This window comes from Sus scrofa, chromosome 8 (genome assembly GCF_054392235.1).
Source record: "Sus scrofa isolate SSC_HxYL_T2T_F1_AM1 chromosome 8, Sscrofa_HxYL_maternal_Yorkshire_Landrace_v2.0, whole genome shotgun sequence".
Classification (NCBI taxonomy): Eukaryota; Metazoa; Chordata; class Mammalia; order Artiodactyla; family Suidae; genus Sus; species Sus scrofa.
In genome coordinates this window covers 77,725,986-77,745,337 of record NC_139390.1, presented here as the reverse complement: position 1 = coordinate 77,745,337, position 19,352 = coordinate 77,725,986, and the positions used below count along the sequence as shown (strand labels likewise).

Here is a 19,352-nt window from a genome sequence, read left to right as displayed (position 1 = left end):
CCTCTGCCTGTTCCAAGGAGTGGAAAAAACGGACTGCTTTCATTTATTTATTTATTTATGGCTTTTTAGGGCCACGCCCACGGCATATGGAAGTTCCCAGGCTTGGGATCGAATCGGAGCTGTAGCTGCCGGCCTACACCACAGCCACAGCAACATGGGATCCAAGCCTTGACTTTAACCTACACCACAACTCTTGGCAAAGCCGGGTCCTTAACCCACTGAGAAAGCCAAGGGATTGAACCCGAAACCTCATGGTTCCTAGTCGTACTCATTAACCACTGCGCCACGACAGGAACTCCAGGACTGCTTTTAAATGTGGAAAAACTATTTTCTCAGTTTGCAGGGAAAAATAGGGAGGAAATGCAGAGTTTGTTCGTGGAAATTAAGCCCAGCTTTTCCAGGACATGTGTCTTGTCATCTTTGCCCATCACAGAAACAGGTTTGGGGGTGAAAGCGAGTGTGCAGATATTTTTTTAGGATTTGTATACAGTGGGAAACCTTATAGAAAAATTTTCTTTCAATGCCGTTTACCCTAACCTGTCCCTTCCTGAGATGTCATGCGCACCCTTGAGCTTGATATTGTGCTAACACCAAACTGTCTAATCTTGGCCAGCACACGTCACCACTGCTGCCCCTTTTTGCTTGCCGTTTCTTCCGCCTGGGACAGCTGTTGTCAACCATTGCACTTTCTTCCCTGGCTCCTTCTTACTGCACCCTCAAGATTCAGCTCGGGTGTCATTGCCTCCAAGAATTCCGAACCTCTAGTTTGACGTAATTGCCCCTCTGTTTGTTCTCATTGCACTGTGAGCAAATCTCTGTCTTAAACCTAGCATCTACACTCCTTGAAAGCAAATGATTAATAAAAATGATGAATTATATAACCCTCCTTTTATCTTTCTTTTAAAAATCATAATATTGACTGGAGTTGCCGTCGTGGCGCAGTGGTTAACAAATCCGACTAGGAACCATGAAGTTGTGGGTTCAATCCCTGGCCTTGCTCAGTGGGTTAAGGCCGTGAGCCGTGGTGTAGATTGCAGTCCCGGCTAGGATCTGGCATTGCTGTGGCTGTGGTGTAGGCTGGCAGCTGTAGCTCCGATTGGACCCCTAGCCTGGGAACCTCCATATGCCATGGGTGAGGCCCTGAAAAGACCAAAGACCAAAAGAAAAAAGAAAAAAAAAAAATCATAGTATTGGCCCATTTTCAAACTAGGTTTAGTTAAATCATCCTTCACTTTGGCTTTGTGAAATGCACACTCTTATTACTTCATCTCCTATTAAACAGAAACAATTTTTCTTTCTTTCTTTATTTTTTGTCTTTTTAGGGCCGCACCCTCGGCATATGGAGGTTCCCAGGCTAGAGGGTCAAATCCGAGCTACAGCTGCTGGCCTACACCACAGCTACAGCAACACCAGATCCAAGCCATGTCTGCAACCTACACCACCTCATGGCAACTCTGGATCCTTAACCCACTGAGTGAGGCCAGGGATCTAACTGGCAACCTCATGGTTCTTAGTTGGATTCGTTTCCTCTGTGCTGCGACGGGAACTCCAAACAGAAACAATTTAGACGAAGATACTATCTAACCTTAAGGGTCCTTAAGCACACGCTGTTAATGCTGAGCATATATGTTCTGGAATACACATTTTAAAAAATTGTCTCATTCCCTACTTTTGTTTAGCTGTGTGTCTCCCTTCCTTTACTAACCTGTTCTGGTCTCTATTACACTAGATTTTCTTTCTTCTGATTTCCAAGGAGCTGTTCCTTGTTTACCCTGTTGACTCTTGCTTTATGGATTTAGGTTTCCAAGACTGTCCCAGAAGAGACGGTTTATTTCCCCTGTCGGAACCATGTCTGAAAGCCGTGTATCATCTGGTGAAGGGTGACATCTGGGCTATGACTGTATGGCCTAACAGTAATCATGATAGCTCATACTTCTATGGGTCAGGCCCTGTCTGAAGAATTGTATATGCAGCAGTTCTGTGAGATAAGAATTGCAGCAGTGCCTTTTTTACAGATGAGGACCAGCTACAGAGAACTTAATAACTTGCCCCAGTATCATACAAGTTGTTTTGTTGTTGTTGTTTTTTTAAATTTTTTGCATTATACCCATTTTAAATTCAGAGCTGGGATTAAGAACCAAACTCCACCAGATTCCAGAATTTAATTTAATTTTTTTAATTGTTTCATTTTGAAATAAAATAAGTGGAGATTAATAGGGAGTTGCAGAGAAATGTATGGGGAGGTCCTGTGCAAGCTTTATCCCATCTCCCTCAGGGTGACATCCTGCATCACTGTAGGACATCAAAACCAGGACATAGTTCAGCATCCCTTACGTGTGGTAAGCTAAGGTCATTGATTAGCACAGAATTTTAGTTAAATATGGCTTTTGAGTGAAAATAGCATGTTTTTATACTATAAAACCTTCATTTTAATCAACAACTCATTATTACCATGATATACATTGAAGAAGAATGTGGTTTAGATCATTGGTTTTTAAACTTTTAGGGCAGAGATATATTTTATTTTATTTATTTTATGGCCGAACCTGGGGTATATGGAAGTTTCCAGGCCAGGGACTGAATCTGAGCCACAGCTGTGACCTGCACCACAGCTGCTGCCATGCTGGATCCTTTTAACTCACTGTGCAGAGTCAGGGATCGAACTTGAACCTCTGTAGTGGCCTGAGCTGCAGCAATTTTTAACCCACTGTGTCACAGTGGGAACTCCTTATTTTTTTCTTTTTTAATTTATTTTCTTTAAAGTGTTAAGCAGTCTTCTATTTAATCTCCACAAAAATCAGGTGAATTGAGTACTATTAACCTCTTTTTCCAGATGTGTAAAGTGATGATCAGAGAGCTTACTTCCTAATTGTGAAAGTGTGTTGGCAAATCCCCCCTCCATCTATGACAGTGTGGCATATCCATTTCTTTCTTTTTTTTTTTTTTTTTTTTTTTTGTCTTTTTGCTATTTCTTGGGCCGCTCCTGCGGCATATGGAGGTTCCCAGGCTAGGGGTTGAATCGGAGCTGTAGCCACCAGCCTACGCCAGAGCCACAGCAACGCGAGATCCGAGCTGCGTCTGCAACCTACACCACAGCTCACGGCAACGCCAGATCCTTAACCCACTGAGCAAGGGCAGGGACCGAACCCGTAACTTCATGGTTCCTAGTTGGATTCGTTAACCACTGCGCCACGACGGGAACTCCCTCCATTTCTTTTTGTTTGTTGTTGGTAAGTTTTTTTTTTGGCCACACCTGAGGCATGTGGAAGTTCCCTGGCCATGGATCAAACCCATGCCACAGCAGCAACCCTTGCCACTGCAGTGACAATGTTGGATCCTTAATCTGCTGTGCCACAAGAGAACTCCTAGATAGATATATTTTAGAAGGCAATGAAATATGTATATTTTCAGCCAAAAAAAAAAAAAAGCACACATGTAAAATGTTCATGGAGTTCCCTGGTGGTTCAGTGGGTTAAGGAGCCCTCATTGTCACTGCTGTGGCTTGGGTCACTGCTGTGGCGAAGGTTCTATCCCTGGCCTGGGAACTTGCTCATGCTGTGGGTGGGGCCAAAAAATAAAATAAATTAAATATCCATGGTTTTATAAACACCCTCTATCTCCATCCCTTAAAATGTGCATAGACTCAGATTAAAAACGTCTGATTTAGAAAGTTCCTGTTATGGTTCAGTGGTATCAAGCCCGACTAGTATCCATGAGGATGCAGGTTCCAACCCTGGTCTCTCTCAGTGGGAAGGATCTGGCAATGCTGTGAGCTGTGGTGTAGGTCACGGACACAGCTCGGGTCTGGCGTTGCTGTGGCTGAGGTGTAGGCTGGCGGCTACAGCTGTGATTCGACCCCTAGCCTGGGAACCTCCATATGTTGTGCACTTCTGGCTTTCTGGTTTAGAGCAACATTTAAGGAAATCATATTTTTTTAAATCTGAAACAGTCCTTATTAGTGCTTTTAAAAAATCTTTTCCTGACTCTTCTTATAGAAAAGCCTCCAAGTCCTCTTATTGCTCTTTCACCTCTTTTTTTTTTTTGGTATTTTTTGGGGTGCACCACGGTATATGGAGGTTCCCAGGCTAGGGGTTGGATTGGATCTGCAGCTGCTGACCTATGCCAGAGTCACAGCAACGCCAGATCCTTAACCCAAGGAGCAAGGCCAGAGATCAAACCCACATCCTCATGGATTCTAGTTGGTTCTTAACCTACTGGAGCGAGGCCTCCACCTCATGGTTCCTAGTCGGATTCACTAATCACACAACAGGAACTCTACTCTTTTACTCAAGGGGCTGAAAGTTCCTTGGATTTCCTATAGCTCTTGGTTGCTGAGGAAAAACTCTGCTCCCGACATTACTGCCCCTATGAACATGCTTCCTCTGGGTGTGTTTCCTTGTGGCTTTTCCTTTTCAGGTCACCATCAAAAACTTGGGTAATTTGGGGTAATGGTTCTGGAGTTAGGGATCAGGTCCAGGATCTTTGAAGCTCAGCTAGATATGAAAATGTAAATAGGAGCTCCTGTCAGTTTTGAGCCAGCTGCCAGGAGCCAGGAAATGTATTTCCACAGCCAGGGCTCACCCAGAGAGTGTGAGTAAGAAGGCATAGGTCAGGGATGCAACCAGAAGAAAGCAGTTAGAGATATGAAGAAAAGCCAGGCTGAGGGTCTAATTAGAAGGGTCAGACAAATCTGGATTCTGAGAAAGAGTCTTGCCTTAGTCGTAAACCTGTTGTACACTTGTATCGAGGTATCGCTCAGAGAAGTGTTCTGCTGCCGTGGAGCCAGAAGGCAGAGTTTAGACAGGGGAAGTGGTTACACCTGGAAATGTGTGGGTGGAAATAAGGGCCAATGCTAACACTTTGCATGAAGAATTGGCTGTTTTGCTCTTAGGTGGCTAAGGCAGAAGAAAGTCAGAATACTTTCACTGTGTATCAGCGACCTAATTTTTTATGATGATCTTTTTCCAATCAGAGTTTCACAACTGCTCTAACACTTCTACGTTTTCTGTCTGCTGATGAATGTATTTGATTTTGCATCTGGTGTTTGTTTGTTTACCCCCATGAATAGTTCTATAGCTGGGTTGCTAAGAGGCAGTGAAACAAATCTGCTTTCAAAGGTATGGTATCCATTTCCTCCTCCTTCTGAATTTGTCCGTTTAAGACAAAGTCTTTGGTCATAGTTTCTCTGCACTGTCAAGCCAAGTATTTGACTCTAGAGGAGAAGGAGGGTAGAAGGATGGAAAGCAGTCCTGCACTAGGGTCTGTTTGACTTTCTGAAGCGCTGTGTTAGGTCTGCGGTTGAAGATATGCTCAGTTTTATAACAGGAATCAGACCCATATACCCACTATGCCAGACACTGTGCTAAACACTAGAAATAATTCTTTTTTTTCTGTCTTTTTGCCATTTCATGGGCTGCTCCCACGGCATATGGAGGTTCCCAGGCTAGGGGTCGAATCAGAGTCACAGTCACCGGCCTACACCACAGCCACAGCAACGCAGGATCCGAGCCGCATCTGCAACCTACACCACAGCTCATGGCAACGCTGGATCCTTAACCCACTGAGCAAGGGCAGGGATCGAACCCATAACCTCATGGTTCCTAGTCGGATTCGTTAACCACTGTGCCACAACAGGAACTCCTACAAATAATTCTTGAACAACCCTAAGGTTGGCTGTTTTTCCATGAGGAAACTAAAGGTTAAAGAAGTGAACTAACCTGACCAGTGTCACAAAACTAGTCAGTGAAGAAAATAAGATTTGATCCCATCCTGCTATTTTTTTTTATTTGATTTGATTTTTTTTAAAAATTCTAATTATGGGATTTTTTGTTTTGTTTTGTTCTGGTTTTTTTTTTTTTTTTTTTGCTTTTTTTAAATTTTTTTTTTTTTGTCTTTTTGCTATTTCTTGGGCCACTCCCTCGGCATATGGAGGTTCCCAGGCTAGGGGTCGAATCGGAGCTGCAGCCACCAACACGCCAGAGCCGCAGCAATGCGGGATCCGAGCCGCATCTGCAACCTACACCACAGCTCACAGCAACGCCGGATCTTTAACCCACTGAGCAAGGGCAGAGATTGAACCCGCAACCTCATGGTTCCTAGTCGGATTCGTTAACCACTTTGCCACGACGGCAACTCCTGGTTTTTTTTTTTTTTTTTGGCTTTTTGCCATTTCTGGGGCCGCTCCCATGGCATATGGAGGTTCCCAGGCTAGGGGTCCAATCGGAGCTGTAGCTACCAGCCCCAGCCCCAGCCCCAGCCCCAGCCCCAGCCCCAGCCACAGCAATGCGGGATCTGAGCTGTGTCTGTGACCTACATCACAGCTCATGGCAGCGCCGGTTCCTTAACCCACGAGCAAGGCCAGGGATCGAACCCACAACTCATGGTTCCTAGTCGGATTCGTTAACCACCGAGCCACGATGGGAACTCCCCAAAAATTCTGACTATAGTTGATTTGCACTGTTCCTTCAATCCTGCTGTGCGGCAAAGTGACCTAGTCATACATATAGATAACATTCTTTTTTCATGCTGTCTTCTATCATGTTCTAACCCAAGAGAATGAACATGGTTCCCTGTGCTGTACAGTAGGACCCCATTGCTTTTCCATTCTTTTTTTTTTTTTTTTTTTTTTTTGTCTTTTTAGGGTCTCACCCGCAGCATTGAAAGTTCCCAGGCTAGGGGTCAAATCGGAGCTGTAGCAGCTGGCCAAAGCAGGATCCTAGCCATGTCTGTGACCCACATCATAGCTCCCAGCAATCCTGGATCCTTAACCCACTGAGGCCAGGGATTGAACCTGTGTCCTCATGGATGCTAGTCAGATTTGTTTCTGCTGAGCCACAACTCAAACTCCTCCATCCTAAATGTAATAGTTTGCAGCTACCAACATCCCACTCCCTCCCCCCTCCCCACTTTTATCCTCCTGTATTTAAGTGGAAAATTTGATCCTTAGCTCTGACTTCTCACTGGTAAACCTTTTCACAGCCCTACCCCTCCATAAGGCTATCTGGCTGAGGAAGAGTAGTCAACACTAACTTAATCCGTTGGAGACTGATAAAGTCCCCAGATTGCCATGTCACCGAGGGAGCTATGCCTTTAAAATATACAGGCTATCCGCTGACCAGGGCTCCTCCTCTGGCTCAGAGTGCTTAGTGAGAGCTAGATAACCCCAAGGCATCACCTATCCAGACTGGAAGGCCTGAAGAATTACACACACCCTGCAGCCCCAGGACGGCTAGATGTCTGCCACATAGAGTCTACCGAGAACAGTGCGGGATAAACATTGGTGAAGCCTCTTTCCAGAGTCATCATTTTCCGGACTCCAGGCACGCAGGGCAGATAACCCCTCTTATATTTACATTATCTTTGCTTGTTACACTTGCCAGGATTACTGTATCTCTTGGATTACTAGGCCTGCTGAGATTTTAGCTGTCATCCTAACTTTTTAAGCATGGGATAGAATCCAGTCTAATTTACGAAACCATTATTCAGATTGGGTTACTTTTTAATCCCAAACCTAATTCTTTGGGTGTTTTTTTTTTAACGGCTGCACTTGCAGCATATGGAAGTTTCTAGGCTAGGAATGGAATCAGAGCTGCACCTGCTGGCCTATGCCACAGCCACAGCAACGCCAGATCCAAGCCGCATCTGGAACCCACACCGCAGCTCGTGACAACACCTGATCCTTAACCCACTGAGCGAGGCCAGGGATCGAACCCACAGCCTCACGGACACCATGTTTGGTTCTTAACCCACTGAGCCCCAACGGGAATTCTTGGGTGTTGATTTTTGATTGAGATTTTTATTCCTAAATTCTGGAGAAGTAACCTCAGTGTTTGCAACCTTTATTCTCTCAAGCTTGGTAGCTTTTAGAATCTCCTCTACTTGAAGACTTTAATAGATATGATCAAAACCAGCTTCATAGCTAAAATCCACCACCTATAGCAGTCACTCATTTATTTACATTATGTATTTAACAACCAATGGGCAGGCTGTGGGAGTATTTTATACACCTTTCTGGATGTGTGACGTTTTCACATACAATGCCCAGACAGAGAGGAAGAACATCTCTTTAAACCCTAACCTATCCCCATTTTACAAAGATAACGGATGGAAAGATTTCAGGAGAAATGAACGTTTGATTCTTTTCTCAGGCCATAATGATCTTTTTCCCTTCCTCTTCTAAAAGGAATGAGTTAGTGGTATCTAAAAGAAAGAGACAATGAACTTCTTTGCCGAACGGATACTGACTCACAGACTTTGAAAAACTTATGGTTTCCAAATAACACAGGTTGGGAGGTTGGGGGATGCACTGAGGGTTTGGGATGAAAATGCTGTAAAATTTGGTTGTGAAGATTGTTGTACACCTATAAATGTAATAAAATTTATTAAGTAATTTAAAAAAGGCAAACCTAAAAAAAATAAAAAATAAATAAAAGGAATGAGTTCATCCTACTCACCAGAATACGTTTCTCTTTGCATCAGAAAGCTTTGTACAGGAGCCCACTATAGCAAGAGACCCTGAAATTCTCAGTAACAGGTTTTCAATTAGGAATGCTTGCTGCAAGGCTAAGGAAGTTCATCATTTATTGGTGGGATGTAGTAGAGTAGTAGAGTGGCATGAGCCATGGGGAATTCTAGGGTCCCTTTCTATATTGGCCACTTTTTTTTTTTTTTTTTTTTGACAGTACCCGTGGCATACAGAAGGTCCCAGGCCAGGGATCGAACCTGTGCCACAGCAGTGACGATGCTGGATTCTTAACCTACTAGGCCACCAGGGAACTCCTAAATTGGCCATTTTTTTGCCTTGTGCAAAAAAATCTGCTTTGCCAATTGCCTGTGAAACTGAAATGATAATGTGTTTGCAAGTGTTTAGAAAACTCTAAAATGTTATATACAACTGTAAGGTGTTACTTCAGAGCAGAGCAGTAAATACTGAAAAAGGCATCAGTTGAAAGCAGTTGATCACATATTTTTTTCAAGCACCAAACATGAAGTGCTGATGTTTACTGAGCATTTATACCAGGCATGGTTCAAATGTTTTACTTCTATTAACCTAATCTTTTTATATATATTTATGTTTATTTTATTTTTTGTCTTTTTGCCTTTTCTAGGGCTGCTCCCGCAGCACATGGAGGTTCCCAGGCTAGGGGTCTAAGCGGAGCTGTCACCACCCGCCTACGCCACAGCCACAGCAACATTGGATCTGAGCCGCATCTGCAAACTACGCCATAGCTCACTGCAACGCCGGATCCTTAACCCACTGAGCAAGGCCTCAGCCTCATGGTTCCTAGTCGGATTCATTAATCACTGCGCCATGACGGGAACTCCCATTAACCTAATCTTTACAGGACCTTAATAGGGTAGATATTTTTGTCCCTACCTTACAGATGAGAAACACTGAATCCTGCCCAAAGTAATATACCAAGGAAATCCACCCAGGTAATACACCTAGTAAGTAATGAGATAAAGCTGGGATGCAAATCCAGGCAACCTGGCTCCAGAGCCCTTACTAACTGAATTGGCGGGAAGCCCAAGACATTTGTTATGCGTGTCTCAAAAGGTTAAATGTTATGTAAGTCTTGAAAGGTTAACATTGTGATGAATAAAGATACACTAAGAAAAATGAGTATCCCTAAGGATTTGGATTTGGCTCCCTACCAATGCCTACTCTTCATAGTTTTGGGTCCTACCTTAAATATGTAGATCATGTGGTCCTTAAACATATAAAGTCATCCCATACACACCTCCTTCATCAGCAAATGGTGAGAATCAAAGTGGTTGATCATTTAAGATCCAGTAAGGTTGAAAACAGTCAAATGAGAGGGTACGGAGGAAAAGCTTTGTAAAGTAAAATGTCAGAGAAGTATTTTATGCTGAAAACTATGATAAAATCAGGAATCAGTTAATATATTTCTTTTTTTTTTTTGTCTTTTTGCTATTTTTTTGGGCCGCTCCTGCGGCATATGGAGGTTCCCAGGCTAGGGGTCGAATCGGAGCTGTAGCCACTGGCCTACGCCAGAGCCACAGCAACGCAGGATCCAAGCTGCGTCTGCAACCTACACCACAGCTCACGGCAACGCAGGATCTTTAACCCACTGAGCAAGGGCAGGGATCAAACCCGCAACCTCATGGTTCCTAGTCGGATTCGTTAACCACTGCGCCACGACGGGAACTCCAGTTAATATATTTCTAATAATTTTACTGTTTTTAAAAATTCACCTGCTGGAGTTCCCTTTGTGGCACAGCGGAAGCAAATCTGACTAGCATCCATGAGGACACAGGTTCGATCCCTGGCCTCGCTCAGTGGGTTAAGGATCCGGCGTTGCAGTGAGCTATGGCGTAGTTTGCAGATGCGGCTCAGATCCAATGTTGCTGTGGCTGTGGCGTAGGCGGGTGGTGACAGCTCCGCTTAGACCCCTAGCCTGGGAACCTCCATGTGCTGCGGGAGCAGCCCTAGAAAAGGCAAAAAGACAAAAAATAAAATAAACATAAATATATATAAAAAGATTAGGTTAATAGAAGTAAAACATTTGAACCATGCCTGGTATAAATGCTCAGTAAACATCAGCACTTCATGTTTGGTGCTTGAAAAAAATATGTGATCAACTGCTTTCAACTGATGCCTTTTTCAGTATTTACTGCTCTGCTCTGAAGTAACACCTTACAGTTGTATATAACATTTTAGAGTTTTCTAAACACTTGCAAACACATTATCATTTCAGTTTCACAGGCAATTGGCAAAGCAGATTTTTTTGCACAAGGCAAAAAAATGGCCAATTTAGGAGTTCCCTGGTGGCCTAGTAGGTTAAGAATCCAGCATCGTCACTGCTGTGGCACAGGTTCGATCCCTGGCCTGGGACCTTCTGTATGCCACGGGTACTGTCAAAAAAAAAAAAAAAAAAAAAAAGTGGCCAATATAGAAAGGGACCCTAGAATTCCGGCATTGTGGTGGCCGTGGCGAAGGCAGGCAGCTGTAACTCTGATTGGACCCCTAGGCTGGGAACCTCCATATGCCAAAGGTGCAGCCCTAAAAAGCCAAAAAAAAAAAAAGAAAGAAAGAAAAAAAAAAGAAATTCACCTGCTAATGGTGATTGAATCTGATTCTCTTCCCTTTTTTTTTTTGGTAAAAACAAAAACAAAACCCACTAGAGTCATTCCATGATGCTTCTACCAGCATCTTTTTTTTTTTTTGGTTTTTAGGGCTGCACCCTTGGCATATGGAAGTTCCCAGGCTAGGGGTCAAATTAGAGCTACAGCTGCCGGCCTACACCACAGCCACAACAACGTCAGATCCGAGCTGTGTCTGCGACCTACACCACAGCTCATGGCATTGCCGGATCTTTAACTTACTGAGCAAGACCAGGGCTGGAACCTGCATATTCATGGATCCTAGTTGGGTTCATTGACCACTGAGCCATGAAGGGGACTCCCCAGCATCTTTTCTTCATTAACATCAGTTGGTAGATTTGTGTCTGATTTGTCTGGCTTCTCCTTTTATTCATTTCATTTATTTTGTTTTTCCAGTTGTATCTTCAGGTGGCTTAATTTGGCTTCTACTCAGATGATATAAATGTTTGTTTATAGGTTATGAGAGGGGAAACAAAGCTGAGAGAATGAAAAATTAAAAACTTTCTCTTCCTTCAGTCACTAAGGCAATGGCTTAAATATTTAACAATTTTTTTTTAATTGTGAAAGTAACATGACGGTGGAAAAGTAGGAGGCACAGAAAAACTTGAAGTAGACCAAAAACATGAAACATGCTCTTACTTAAATAGAAAATTGAGTACTATATTTTAAACTTAAGATTGATTCATAAATAGTTTTAAGATTGAAATAGAAATATGTCATATAAAATATATTCTTCAATCTTTGAATCCATTGCTTTCAACATATATGTGTCAAGGATTTGTGTCATAGTTTCTTTCACTTTTGACTATTATTGGATATTTAAGATGCCTCCAGTTTTTAAATGATAATAACATCACAGTGAATTTCTTGGTGCATATCTTAAAAGGGATAAATACTCGGAAGTAGAATTATTATTATCTTTTTATTTTTATTTTTTTGTCTTTGCCTTTTCTAGGGCCGCTCCCGCGGCATATGGAGGTTCTCAGGCTAGGAGTCTAGTCAGAGCTGTAGCCACTGGCCTACGCCAGAGCCTCAGCAACTCGGGATCTGAGCCGCCCCTGCGACCTACACCACAGCTCACGGAAACGCCGGATCCTTAACCCACTGAGCAAGGCCAGGGATCAAACCCGTAACCTCATGGTTCCTACTCGGATTCGTTAGCCACTGAGCCACGACAGGAACTCCAAGAAGTAGAATTATTGACTCAAGAAGTACAAATATTTTAAAGCTTTTGATATATCTTGCCAAATTGCTTTTGTAAGAAGAGGAATTAATATTTACTTGCAATAGAAATGTACAAAGAAGCTTTTTTTTTTAACATATTGGATATTTTCATTTTAAAATATTTACTCGATTATTTATGGTTTGCCATTGTTTCTGTGTAACACATCTTCATTTATGTTTAACTAATGCCTGATCTTTTTTTTTTTCTATAAATGGGACATACTTCGCATGTTTATTGATTAGGTTCTTATACTGATTTCTTATCAAGTTTTATTAGTCCTTTGATTCATATTTGTGGCAGAAATGTGCAATTACATTGCTTGTATTTACTGATTACATCCTTATAATTTTCTTTATAATTTAGTTTACTATCTCTAGGCTTAGGATGTCATTCCTCATCCATATAACCATTGAAAAAAAATTAAGTAGACCTACCATGTATTAACAGGGAATGGTGTCCATTTATATTGCTCAGGGAAAAAAGTAATATCCTACAAAATGAGGTTTAATAATGATCCTACCACTCTTTCTCCACACACACACACACACACACACACACACATTTATTTGTTCACTAATTATTTTTTAATGTCTCCTTTGTGGCAGAGACATACCATTGAACAAAACAGACAAAACCTGAACCATTATGGAACTTGGTTTATTGGAGAGATCAACAAGTAAAAAAAACAAACAAACCATCAGATAATAAATACAATGTAAGGTAATAGTAAGTGCTTATTAACAGAAGTAGAACAGGGTGAAAGGTGGAGAGTGAATGAGGTTCCTTTTTTATTATTATTACTTAATGAATTTTGTTACATTTATAGGTGTACAACAATCATCACAACCAAATTTTATAGCATGTCCACTCCAAACCCTCAGTACATCCCCTCGCCCCCCAACCTGTCTCATTTGGAAACCACAAGTTTTTCAAAGTCTGTGAGGCAGTATCTGTTCTGAAAAGAAGTTCATTGTGTCCTTTTTTTTTTTGTCTTTTTGCCATTTCTTGGGCCGCTCCTGCGGCATATGGAGGTTCCCAGGCTAGGGGTCGAATCGGAGCTGTAGCCACCGGCCTACGCCAGAGCCACAGCAACGCGAAATCCAAGCCGCGTCTGCAACCTACACCACAGCTCACAGCAACGCCGGATCGTTAACCCACTGAGCAAGGGCAGGGACCGAACCCGAAACCTCATGGTTCCTAGTCGGATTCGTTAACCACTAGGCCATGACGGGAACTCCCATGTGTCTTTTTTCTTTTTTTTTTTTAAATAACTCTGCATCCTTTTGAACTTTATTTATTTATTTATTGTCTTTTTGCCATTTCTTGGGCCGCTCCTGCGGCATATGGAGGTTCCCAGGCTAGGGGTCCAATAGGAGCTGTAGCCACCAGCCTACGCCAGAGCCACAGCAACGCGGGATCTGAGCCACGTCTGCAACCCACACCACAGCTTACAGCAACGCCAGATCCTTAACCCACTGAGCACGGCCAGGGATCGAACCTGCAACCCCATGGTTCCTAGTCGGATTCGTTAACCACGAGCCACAACGGGAACTCCCCATGTGTCTTTTCGAGTCAGGGTTTTCTCTGGATAGATGCCCAGGGGTGGGATTGCTGGATGAAATGGTAATTCTATTTTTAGTTTTCTGAGGAATCTCCATACTGTTTTCCACTGTAAGTGGGTGCACCATTTACATTCTTACTAACAGTCTAATAGGGTTCTGTTTTGAACGGGGTTCTTTTGATTCAGTGGAGAGAGACCTTTATAAAGTGGCATTAGATCAGAAAGTATTGGAAAAGTAGCAATATAATATTATATATAAGCGTATGGATAGAAAAATACCAAAGTTCTGTTGTATTCCCCTTCTCAGCGAATATTACCAGTGGCTCTTTTGTTACTCAGACAAAACCAGCAAAACATCCTATCCCAGACTTCTCCTTTATTCCCCATATCTAGTTAATCACATTTTTGCCACCTATATACGTCTAAATTTCTTTTCTACTCACTGTTTTCTTCTCTTCGGCCCTTGTCAGTTTTTGAAAAGATATATGGGTTCATTTTTATGTGCCAAATAGTGCACAGTTAAAATATATAATGCATGAGAGCTAACTTGGTGGGGCTTCCACTGGCCAAATTGGGGACAGTGTGACATGAAAATAGATGTTGATAGTAATTTGGATGATCAAATAGGAATCCATGAGATCACACTAATGCAAAGAAAATAATTTTAAAAAAGGAGAAAGGAGGGAGTTCCGGTTGTGGTGCAGCAGAAACGAATGCAACTAGTATCCATGAGGATGTGGGTTCTATCCCTGTCCTCCATCAGTGGGTTGGGGATCCCACGTTGCTGTGGCTGTGGTGTAGGCTGGCAGCTGCAGCTCCAATTTGACCCCCAGCCTGGGAATTTCCACCTTCTGAGAGTACAGCCCTAAAAAGAAAAAGAAAAACAAAAACAAAAACAAAAAACAAGAAAGGAGAAAAGGTTTTCCTCATAGTAGAATTGCAGCTAATGTGGAAAGAATGATGGAAATGAAAAAAAATCAGGAGTTCCTATTATGGCCTAGCGGAAATGAATCTGACTAGTGTCTATGAGAACGCAGGTTCAATCCCTGGCCTTGCTCAGTGGGTTAAGGACCAGACATTGCTGTGAGCTGTGGCGTTGGCCGGCAGCTGCAGCTCCGATTCCACCCCTAGCCTGGGAACCTCCTTATGCTGCGGGTGTAGCCCTAAAGAGACAAAACAAAACAAAAGAAACCAGTGCGTGAAAGTAGGATGAGAAATGGGACATGTACATAATTTCAAAGTACCAGGCCACACAAGATACTTACTGATGATAAAGAGAAAAATAGTAACTCTGCAGTGGAGAATTCTGTCAGACACTGTGTTAATCACATGAAGTGAAACTCCCCAGTACCAGGACCCCTGGACACCACATGTTCCCATGTATTGTATTGAGGACAGAACAGTTCTTCTCTAGTATTTTTACCAAAAATATACAACCTAGATCTAAATATCAGGGAACAACAGAGGTTACCAAATCAGGGGCTGTCTTCAAAATAATTGTCCTGTATTCTTTAAAAATATCAACATCATGAAAGAAGATTGAAAAACTCCTAGATTTGTTCGTTCAGTAGCCACCACTGAGTGTCAATGTATCAAGCACAGGATGAAGCAAAAACAATTGAAATGTGTCCTCAAGGAATTGATAGCCTACGTGAGATAAGCCAGAGAGAAAAAGAGAGACGTAATGAGAATGATAAAGCCAATGTAGTAAATATTCACATTTGGGGGGGAGTTCCAGATGTGGCACAGTAAGTTAGGAATCTGACTGCAGCGGCTCGGGTTGATGTGGAGATGCAGGTTCAGTCACTGGCCCGGTGCAGTGGGTTAAAAAGATCAGCTGTGGCTTGGATTCAGTCCCTGGCCTGGGAACTTCCATATGCAGTGGGTGCAGCCATTAAAAAAACAAAACAAACAAACAAAACCAACATTTGAGGAATGTAGGTGATGGGAATTCATTTATTGTTTTTGTAGCGTTCCAGGATCTATGAAATTATTTCAAAATAAAATTTAAAACGTACTGTAAAAACAATTAGACAAAAAGAAATTAGAGTGTAATAGAAAATTTCAACAAACCAGTGTTTTATAGACAACTTACAAAACGTGTACCTATATTAGGCCATGAAGGAAAATCTCAGCAAATTCCATCAAGCACAGAAATGTACATGCCACACTCACAGACTCAAAGCACTAAAACAAGTAAAAATATAAAGTTTAAAATCCCAAACTGCCTAGATAATCTCAATCAACTCTGTCTTGACTATAGGGGAATCGAAGAAGAAATACTATACTTTCAAACTTTTTAGACTAGAATAGTAGTGAATAAAATATATGGGATGTGGCCTAAACTATAGGCAAGGGAAAATCCACAGTGTAAAAATGAATATTTGGAATTCCCTGGTGGCTCAACCAGTTAAGGATCCAGCATTGTCACTACAGTGGCTCTGGTTCAGTGTCTAGCCTGAGAACTTCCACATGTCATGGGCGAAGCCAAAAAAAAAAGCTTATTATTATTTTGCTTTTTAGGGCCACATCTGTGGCATATGGAGGTTCCCAGGCTAGGGGTCAAATCAGAGCTACAGCTGCCGGCCTACACCACAGCCACAGCAACTCGGGATCTGAGTCTCATTTTGACCTACACCACAGCCACAGCAACGCCAGATCCTTAACCCACTGAGCACGGCCAGGGATCGAACCCGAAACCTCATGGTTCCTAGTCAGATTCATTTCCGCTGTGCCATGACAGGAACTCCAAAAAAAAGTATTATTATCATTAAGTAATAAAGGCGTTCCCCTTGTGGTGTAGGCAGCAGTTACAGCTCCGATTCCACCCCTAGCCTGGGAACTTCCATATGCTGCAGGTGCAGCTGTAAAAAACAAAAGAAAAAGACAAAGAATAAAAATAAACAGATCATATACTGTTCTAGAAGTTAGAACAAAAATACCAGAAGCCCAGGAGGAAGACCGCGGTGCCCTCCCTCCGCTCTCACAGTGCTCCATCATGGTGTTGATGGAGCAGTTTAGGAAGCCAGTACCAGTACCCACTGCTGCTTTGCAGAGGTGGACAGGACTATCCCTTTGTGGAATTTACGGGGGGGAGGGGGGTTGTATGTGTGTGATGTACATGAGAGAGGAAATATCAGATGTTAAATTACAGTTCCAGGAATTCCTTGAAGGTTATGAAGAAGTACAAATTGCTATTCAGGATTGAGTTGAGTCATTGAACAGTTCCCTCTATTGTCCCTGCCTCCTTCCTGTCTTAATCTGATTCTCTCCCTCTTTTCCTGGGTCTCTCCCTCTCTTACATTTTTTTTTTTTTTTCTCCTCTTGCTTTTTCTCTTTTCCTCTCTCTCAGGTCCCTGAAGACATAATGTTTTGTTTATTTTTGCCTCATCCTGAGCTTGGTGCTCTGCTTGATACTTTGACCCTCAATGGTGGTGAATGAATGAATGAATTGAATCCTATAAGCTATTAGTAAGTGGACACTCGGCCAGACAACCTGTAGGTTACCATATGAGTTACGCTATTTATAGAAAACAACCTAGAAGAGAATCTAGGAACTATATAATATATAGAGAATACAAACTAACCACTAAATACAGCTTAGACAAGCTAGTAGACCATTTAGGCAGTATTCGGTTAATTGAAATTCTATGAAGGGTAGGTTGTAAGGGGAAAATCATGCCTAACTCACCTTTTGAATGCTTGAGTGGGAGATTTCACTGTAAGTATTTAGGGAGATCAGCAGATGCAGTTTATTTTGATTTTTCACAGACTTTTGATAAAGGTTCACATCTGGGGCCCACATTGGGGTGGGGAATGCAAAACATCAAAGGAAAAGCTGAGGAATGTAGGAAAAAGTGGTAAGAAAAGAGCTGGAAGTAACAGGTAAGGGCTAAACTAGGGATGCCTTGCAAGCCATGGCTAAGGACTACCACTTTTATTGTATTGCTTTTGGAAGGTTTTGAGAATGTCATCTGATTTGTAGCTGTAAAGGATCTGGTTGCTTGGAAAATAGACTATAACAGAATAAGGGTGGAACATCAAGACTAAGTAGAAGGGGAGTTCCTGTTGTGGCTCAGCAGAAATGAATCTGACTAGTGTCCATGAGGACACAGGTTCGACCCCTGGCCTTGCTTGGTGGGTTAAGGATCCCGTGTTGCCATGAGCTGTGGTGTAGGTGGCAGATGCAGCTGGGATCTGGCGTTGCTGTGGCTGTGGCGTAGGCCTGCGGCTACAGCTCCAATTCCTCCCTTAGCCAGGGAACTTCCATATGTCTCTGGTGCGGCCCTACAAAGACAAAAAATAAAAATAAAAAACTAAGTAAAAGGCTCTCTCGAAGTAGGTGATGGTGACCTGGACGATGACAATAATAGCAATGATAGTGATGAGAAGTGTTTAATCTAGAGTAAATGTTAAGGTAATGGAAACAAATTTACTGGTGATTGGCTGTGTGGTGTGAGAAAAACAGAGTCAAGGGTGACCTAAAAGGTTTTGGCCTGAGCTGCTGAATGAATACCTTCATTCTGGTCTCCCTGCCCTATTGTCTTTTAGGGGAGGGACTGTTTCAAGGAGGTTATCTTTGAAGGGCGGGGAGATTAGTTAGGAGACTACTGCCATCATTCTTGAAAGTTGAAAGGGGACTGAACTTGGGCAGAGGCTGTTAAGTATGGAGAGGCTGAATGGAAAGATTTGAGAGACATTTCAGAAGGAAAAATAACTACTAAGGGAAAGTTTGGGGTTGGAGTGTTGTGGTGCAGTGGAAATCAACCCAACAAGTACCCATGAGGATGCTGGTTCAATCCCTGGCCTTGCCTAGTGGGTTAAGGATCCGGTGTTGCTGTGAGCTGTGGTGTAGGTTGCACATGTGGCTGGGATCTTGCATGGCTGTGGCTGTGGCTTTGGTGTAGGCCGGCAGCTGTAGTTCTGATTCGTCCCCTAGCCTGGGAACCTCCATATGCTGCAGGTGCAGCCCTAAAAAGCAAAAAAAGGAAAAGTTCAGGGTTTTTCAATAAAATCGAAGATAGAACTTTTATTCCCAGGAATTCCATCTATTGATATATATGCTACAAGGGGTTGCCTGAGACCTGTTTTTACATAGGCCTTAGAGATAAGCTATGTCTTTTACATTCTTAAAGGACTTTTTAAAAAGGGAGTAGGTGTGTAGGCTATGTAACAGAGACCATTTGTGGCCCTCAAAACTTAAAATATTTGCTGTCTGGTCCTTAGCAGTGTAAGTTTGCCAACCTATGGTGTAGATCAGTGGTTTTTGTCTTTTTAGGGCTGTACCGATGGCATAAGGAAGTTCCCAGGTCAGGGATCGAAGAGGAGCTACAGCTACCAGCCTACACCACAGCCACAGGAATGCAGGATCCAAGCCCCATCTTGGACCTATACCACAGCTCATGGCAACACTGGATCCTTAACCCACTAAGTGAGGCCAGG

The 19,352-nt window shown here is 42.7% G+C and overlaps 1 protein-coding gene across 9 annotated transcripts in view; it reads left to right on the top strand.

Moving 5' to 3' along the window:
• Positions 1-19,352, top strand: part of G3BP2 (G3BP stress granule assembly factor 2) — an 89,175-nt gene that overhangs the window by 39,595 nt on the left and 30,228 nt on the right. The window lies entirely within an intron of this gene.